The sequence below is a fragment of the Amborella trichopoda genome, chromosome 3, assembly GCF_054954075.1.
Source record: "Amborella trichopoda isolate Santa Cruz 75 chromosome 3, AtrichopodaSantaCruz75HAP2 v2.0, whole genome shotgun sequence".
Classification (NCBI taxonomy): Eukaryota; Viridiplantae; Streptophyta; class Magnoliopsida; order Amborellales; family Amborellaceae; genus Amborella; species Amborella trichopoda.
Genome location: NC_142338.1, coordinates 9,868 through 16,105, shown reverse-complemented (window position 1 = coordinate 16,105; position 6,238 = coordinate 9,868). Strand labels below are relative to the sequence as shown.

The window sequence follows — 6,238 nt, the reverse complement described above, 5'->3', positions numbered from 1 at the left end:
TCTTGCAATAATTTAGCATTATTGATTTTTATTTATATTTGTAAGATAGCTTTTGTGAATTGGGATTTGCCTACTTCTTTCTTGTAGTGTTGAATGAGGAAATCTTGGATTTCCCCCCATTACCAGGTCAAGTACATACAAACTAAGCTTTATGGAGAGTCGCTTTGGGATTAAGGTTGAGTTTCTTTTTACTATATGCATTTTTTATTTTTTATTTGCATTAACATGGTTGCATTTTGTTGAGTGAAATTCATTCTCTTTCTCTTTGTTTTCTCTTTCTCTTCCGATATAAACTTCCTCAAAAAGAAAAGAAAAGATAAAGAGCTGAATGTAAGGCAATTTCCATTTACACCAGGCAATATCTAAACAATTCTTATGCATGCTTAGCTGAAGTCAACTATGGAGTAGCCATGTTAATACTTTTCTAAATCAAATTTGAATTCTAACATCCTCCTCATTTAAGCATGGATTGACTATGCATGGAAAATGGTTTGTAGCCCAATCTGCCATATTTATTTCCTCTTATTCCAATATGGTTTCTTTTTTTTAGCTGTTATGGCCTTTATTTGGATATAAGATAGTGCCACAGACATGGGACGAGTTTTTGAAATTCATTTGAAATTCATTCTCTTTCTCTTTGTTTTATCTTTTTCTTCCGATATAAACTTCCTCAAAAAACAAACAAAAAAGATAAAGAGTTGAATGTACCTAGGCAATTTCCATTTACACCAGGCAATATCTAAACAATTCTTATGCATGCTTTGCTGAAGTGCTCGCAGTCAACTATGGAGTAGCCATGTTAATACTTTTCTAAATCAAATTTGAATTATAACATCCTTCTCATTTAAGCATGGATTGGCTAATGCATGGAAAATGGTTTGTGGCCCAATCTGCCATATTTATTTTCTCTTATTCCAATATGGCTTCTTTTTTTTAGCTGTTATGTGCATTGGTTTTAACGCCATATGTTGTGACTGTTTGGGGGTATAGCTTTTATTTATTTCTCAATTATAGTAGATAGTGTGTGTCTCTTGTAATTTTTTATCATTATTGATTTTATTTATATTTGTAAGATAGCTTTTGAGATTTGGGGTTTGACAATCTCTGTCTTCTTCTTTTTTGCAATGCTGATGAAGGAAATCTTGGGTTCCCCCCATTACCAGGTCAAGGATGCTCTTTTCATAACTTTCGTACAAACACATACAAATTGATCTTTATGGAGAGTCCCTCTGAGATTAAGGTGGAGTTTTTTTCTATTATATGCATTCTTTTTATTTGCATTAACATGGTTGCATTTTGTTGAGTGAAATTCATTATTTTTCTCCTCTTTGTTTCTCCTTCTTTTTCGATATAAACTTCCTCAAAAAAAGATATAGAGCCGAATGTCCCTAGGCAATTTCCTTTTATACCAGGCAATATCTAAACAATTCTTAAACATGCTTATCTGAAGTGCTCTCAGTCAACTATGGAGTAGCTATGTGAATGCCTTTTAAATCAAATTTGAATTCTAACATCCTTCTCATTTAAGCATGGATTGGCTATGCATGGAAAGTGGTTTGTGGGCCAATGTGCCATATTTATTACCTCTTATTCCAATATGGCTTATGTTATTCCAATGTGTATTGGTTTTAACGCCAAATGTTGTGACTGTTTGGGGGCATAGCTTTTATTTAGTTCTCAATTATAGTAGATAGTGTGTGTCTCTTGCAATTGTTTAGCATTATTGATTTTTATTTATATTTGTAAGATAGCTTTTGTGAATTGGGATTTGACTACTTCTTTCTTGTAGTGTTGAATGAGGAAATCTTGGATTCCCCCATTAGCAGGTCAAGTACATACAAACTGAGCTTTATGGAGAGTCGCTCTGGGATTAAGGTTGAGTTTCTTTCTACTATATGCATTTTTTATTTTTTATTTGCATTAACATGGTTGCATTTTGTTGAGTGAAATTCATTCTCTTTTTCTTTGTTTTCTCTTTCTTTTCCGATATAAACTTCCTCAAAAAGAAAAGAAAAGATAAAGAGCTGAATGTAAGGCAATTTCCATTTACACCAGGCAATATCTAAACAATTCTTATGCATGCTTAGCTGAAGTCAACTATGGAGTAGCCATGTTAATACTTTTCTAAATCAAATTTGAATTCTAATATCCTTCTCATTTAAGCATGAATTGACTATGTATGGAAAATTGTTTGTAGCCCAATCTGCCATATTTATTTCCTCTTATTCCAATATGGTTTCTTTTTTTTAGCTGTTATGGCCTCTATTTAGATATAAGATAGTTCCACAGACATGGGACGGGTTTTTGAAATTCATTTGAAATTCATTCTCTTTCTCTTTGTTTTATCTTTCTCTTCCGATATAAACTTCCTCAAAAAAAAAACAAAAAAGATAAAGAGTTGAATTTACATAGGCAATTTCCATTTACACCAGGCAATATCTAAACAATTCTTATGCATGCTTCGCTGAAGTGCTCGCAGTCAACTATAGAGTAGCCATGTTAATACTTTTCTAAATCAAATTTGAATTCTAACATCCTTCTCATTTAAGCATGGATTGGCTAATGCATGGAAAATGGTTTGTGGCCCAATCTGCCATATTTATTTTCTCCTATTCCAATATGGCTTCTTTTTTTTAGCTGTTATGTGTATATGTTTTAACACCATATGTTGTGACTGTTTGGGGTATAGCTTTTATTTATTTCTCAATTATAGTAGATAGTGTGTGTCTCTTGTGATTTTTTATCATTATTGATTTTATTTATATTTGTAAGATAGCTTTTGAGATTTGGGGTTTGACAATCTCTGTCTTCTTCTTTTTTGCAATGCTGATGAAGGAAATCTTGGGTTCCCCCCATTACCAGGTCAAGGATGCTCTTTTCATAGCTTTCGAACAAACACATACAAACTGATCTTTATGGAGTGTCCCTCTGAGATTAAGGTGGAGTTTTTTTCTATTATATGCATTCTTTTTATTTGCATTAACATGGTTGCATTTTGTTGAGTGAAATTCATTATTTTTCTCCTCTTTGTTTCTCTTCTTTTTCGATATAAACTACCTCAAAAAAAGAAAAAAGATATAAAGCTGAATCTCCTTAGGCAATTTCCATTTATTCCAGGCAATATCTAAACAATTCTTAGACATGCTTAGCTGAAGTGCTCTGTCAACTATGGAGTAGCTATGTGAATGTCTTTTTAAATCAAATTTGAATTCTAACATCCTTCTCATTTAAGCATGGATTGGCTATGCATGGAAAGTGGTTTGTGGGCCAATGTGCCATATTTATTACCTCTTATTCTAATATGGCTTATGTTATTCCAATGTGTATTGGTTTTAACGCCAAATGTTTTGACTTTTTGGGGGCATAACTTTTATTTAGTTCTCAATTATAGTAGATAGTGTGTCTCTTGCAATTTTTTAGTATTATTGATTTTTATTTATATTTGTAAGATAGCTTTTGTGAATTGGGATTTGACTACTTCTTTCTTGTAGTGTTGAATGAGGAAATCTTGGATTCCTCCCATTACCACCAGGTCAAGTACATACAAACTGAACTTTATGGAGAGTCGCTCTGGGATTAAGGTGGAGTTTCTTTCTACTATATGCATTCTTCATTTTTTATTTGCATTAACATGGTTGCATTTTGTTGAGTGAAATTCATTCTCTTTCTCTTCCGATATAAACTTCTTCAAAAAGAAAAGAAAAGATAAAGAGCTGAATGTAATGCAATTTCCATTTACACCAGGCAATATCTAAACAATTCTTATGCATGCTTAGCTGAAGTGCTCGCAGTCAACTATGGAGTAGCCATGTTAATACTTTTCTAAATCAAATTTAAATTCTAACATCCATCTCATTTAAGCATGGATTGACTATGCATGGAAAATGGTTTGTAGCCCAATCTGCCATATTTATTTCCTCTTATTCCAATATGGTTTCTTTTTTTTAGCTGTTATGGCCTATATTTGGATTTAAGATGGTGCCACAGACATGGGACGAGTTTTTGAAATTCATTTGAAATTCATTCTTTTTCTTTCGATATTAACTTCCTCAGAAAAAAAAAAAGAAAAAGATAAAGAGTTGAATGTACTTAGGCAATTTCCATTTACACCAGGCAATATCTAAACAATTCTTATGCATGCTTAGTTAAAGTGCTTGCAGTCAACTATGAAGTAGCCATGTTAATACTTTTCTAAATCAAATTTGAATTATAACATCCTTCTCATTTAAGCATGGATTGGCTATGCATGAAAAATAGTTTGTAGCTCAATCTACCATATTTATTTCTTCTTATTCCAATATGGTTTCTTTTTTTTAGCTGTTATGGCCTATATTTGGATATAAGATGGTGCCACAGACCTGGGATGAGTTTTTTGTGAACGTAGCATAAATTTTAAAAATAAGGGATATAAGATGTGCCACTTTTTTTTGAGATTGATGTGCATGAATGTCTCTTAAATTTGTAGTTGTTGATGTTCAGTTTGCTTCTATAGCCATGAACATTGTAAAAGTTTTGTTTTCGTCTGAAGGGCAAATGTATATTATTTCATGTAAAAAAGGTATGGACCATGAGAGGTTATTGGATTGGACTTGGACCATACAAATTCTACAAAGCTGAGTCTTTGCACTGCTGGAGGGGCTGAAATTGTATGATTATAGATGGGGCCCCTCCATTGCGGTGGAAGGAGATTCAATGAAGAGCATGTATACTATGCTCCCTCGGGAGCAAAGTTTACTTCTTCTACCTTGGTCAGATGACCTACTAAGGAGGATTTTTTCAATCTAAAATTTTGGATGATTATTTAGAAAAAAAACAAATTTTGAAATTTCAGTTTTCTAAAACTTAAATCTCATCCTCTAAAAATTGGACGGTCACAAGCTGCCAATGAACTGGTAATTTGTACGTTCTCGGGCATTAAATCAATACAGTCACAAGCTGCCAATGAATCGATAATTTGTACGTTCTTGGGCATTAAATTAGTTGAAATGTTCATTGAAGTTACTAATTGTATCAAGTAGTCTCGTCTCACAACACTTAGTGGATGAATTAAGTTATGCTTTATTTTTATTTTTCCTCAAACCGTATATTTATCCTCATGATTGGGTTTATTAAAATACTTTCTTAGAAAACATTTTTATGGAAAACACTTTCTAGAAAACTTTTTTGACAACGATTTCTAGAAAATGTTCTCTAGAAAGCATTTTATAGAGAAAACATTTTCAAATTAAAATATTTTCATCTAGAAAATAATTTCTCACATGAAACATTTTCTAGAAAATATTTTCTGGAAAAAGCTTTTTTAGTAAATATTTTTTGGAAAACGTTTTATGGAAAAACAGTTTCTTAGAAAAGGTTCTCCTAGAAAACAATTTCTTAGAAAACATTTTCTAAAGAAAATGTTTTCTTGTAAAACATTTTCCTAAAAAACCTTTTGTAGAAAACACTTTCTAGGAAAACGTTTTCCTAGAAAACACTTTCTTGGAAAAGGTTTACTAAGAAAACAATTTCATGCAAAACATTATCCTAGAAAACACTTTCTTAGGAAAACATTTTCCTTTTCTTAGAAAAGCTTCTCCGAGAAAGCACTTTCTTGGAAAACACTTTCTTAGAAAATATTTTCTTGTAAAGCACTTTCTTAGAAAACAGGTTTTCCTAGAAAGCAAATTCCTAGAAAAACATTTTCCAGGAAATGGTTTTCCTAGAAAACACTTTCCAGGAAATGGTTTTCCCAGAAAACACTTTACTGGAAAAGGTTTTCCCAGAAAAAGCTTTCCTGGAAAAGGTTTTCCTAGAAAACAAGTTCATGGAAAAGGTTTTCCAAGAAAGCACTTTCCTAGGAAAATATTTTCCTAAACAATTTCTCGAAAAAGGTTTTCCCAGAAAACACTTTCCCGAAAAAGGTTTTCCCAGAAAACACTTTCCTGGAAACGATTTTCCTAGAAAACACTTTCCTGGAAAAGGTTTTGCTAGAAAGCACTTTCTTAGGAAAATACTTTCCTGAAAAATGTTTTCCTAGAAAACATTTCCTAGAAAACACTTTCAAGGAAAACATTTTTCAGGAAATGGTTTTCCTAGAAAACACTTTCCAAGAAATGGTTTTCCCAGAAAACACTTTCCTGGAAAAGGTTTTCTCAGAAAAAGCTTTCCTGGAAAAGGTTTTCCTAGAAAACAATTTCATGGAAAAGGTTTTCCAAGAAAGCACTTTCCTAGGAAAATATTTTCCTAAACAATTTCCCGA

The 6,238-nt window shown here is 32.2% G+C and overlaps 1 long non-coding RNA gene across 1 annotated transcript; it reads left to right on the top strand.

Moving 5' to 3' along the window:
• The first annotated feature begins 1,129 nt into the window (after positions 1–1,129).
• Positions 1,130–4,070, top strand: LOC148782661 (uncharacterized). Its single transcript, XR_016052572.1, has 4 exons — positions 1,130–1,240; positions 1,790–1,875; positions 2,836–2,939; positions 3,492–4,070. It is a non-coding gene; the product is annotated as an uncharacterized LOC148782661 (long non-coding RNA).
• Positions 4,071–6,238: the final 2,168 nt, after the last annotated feature.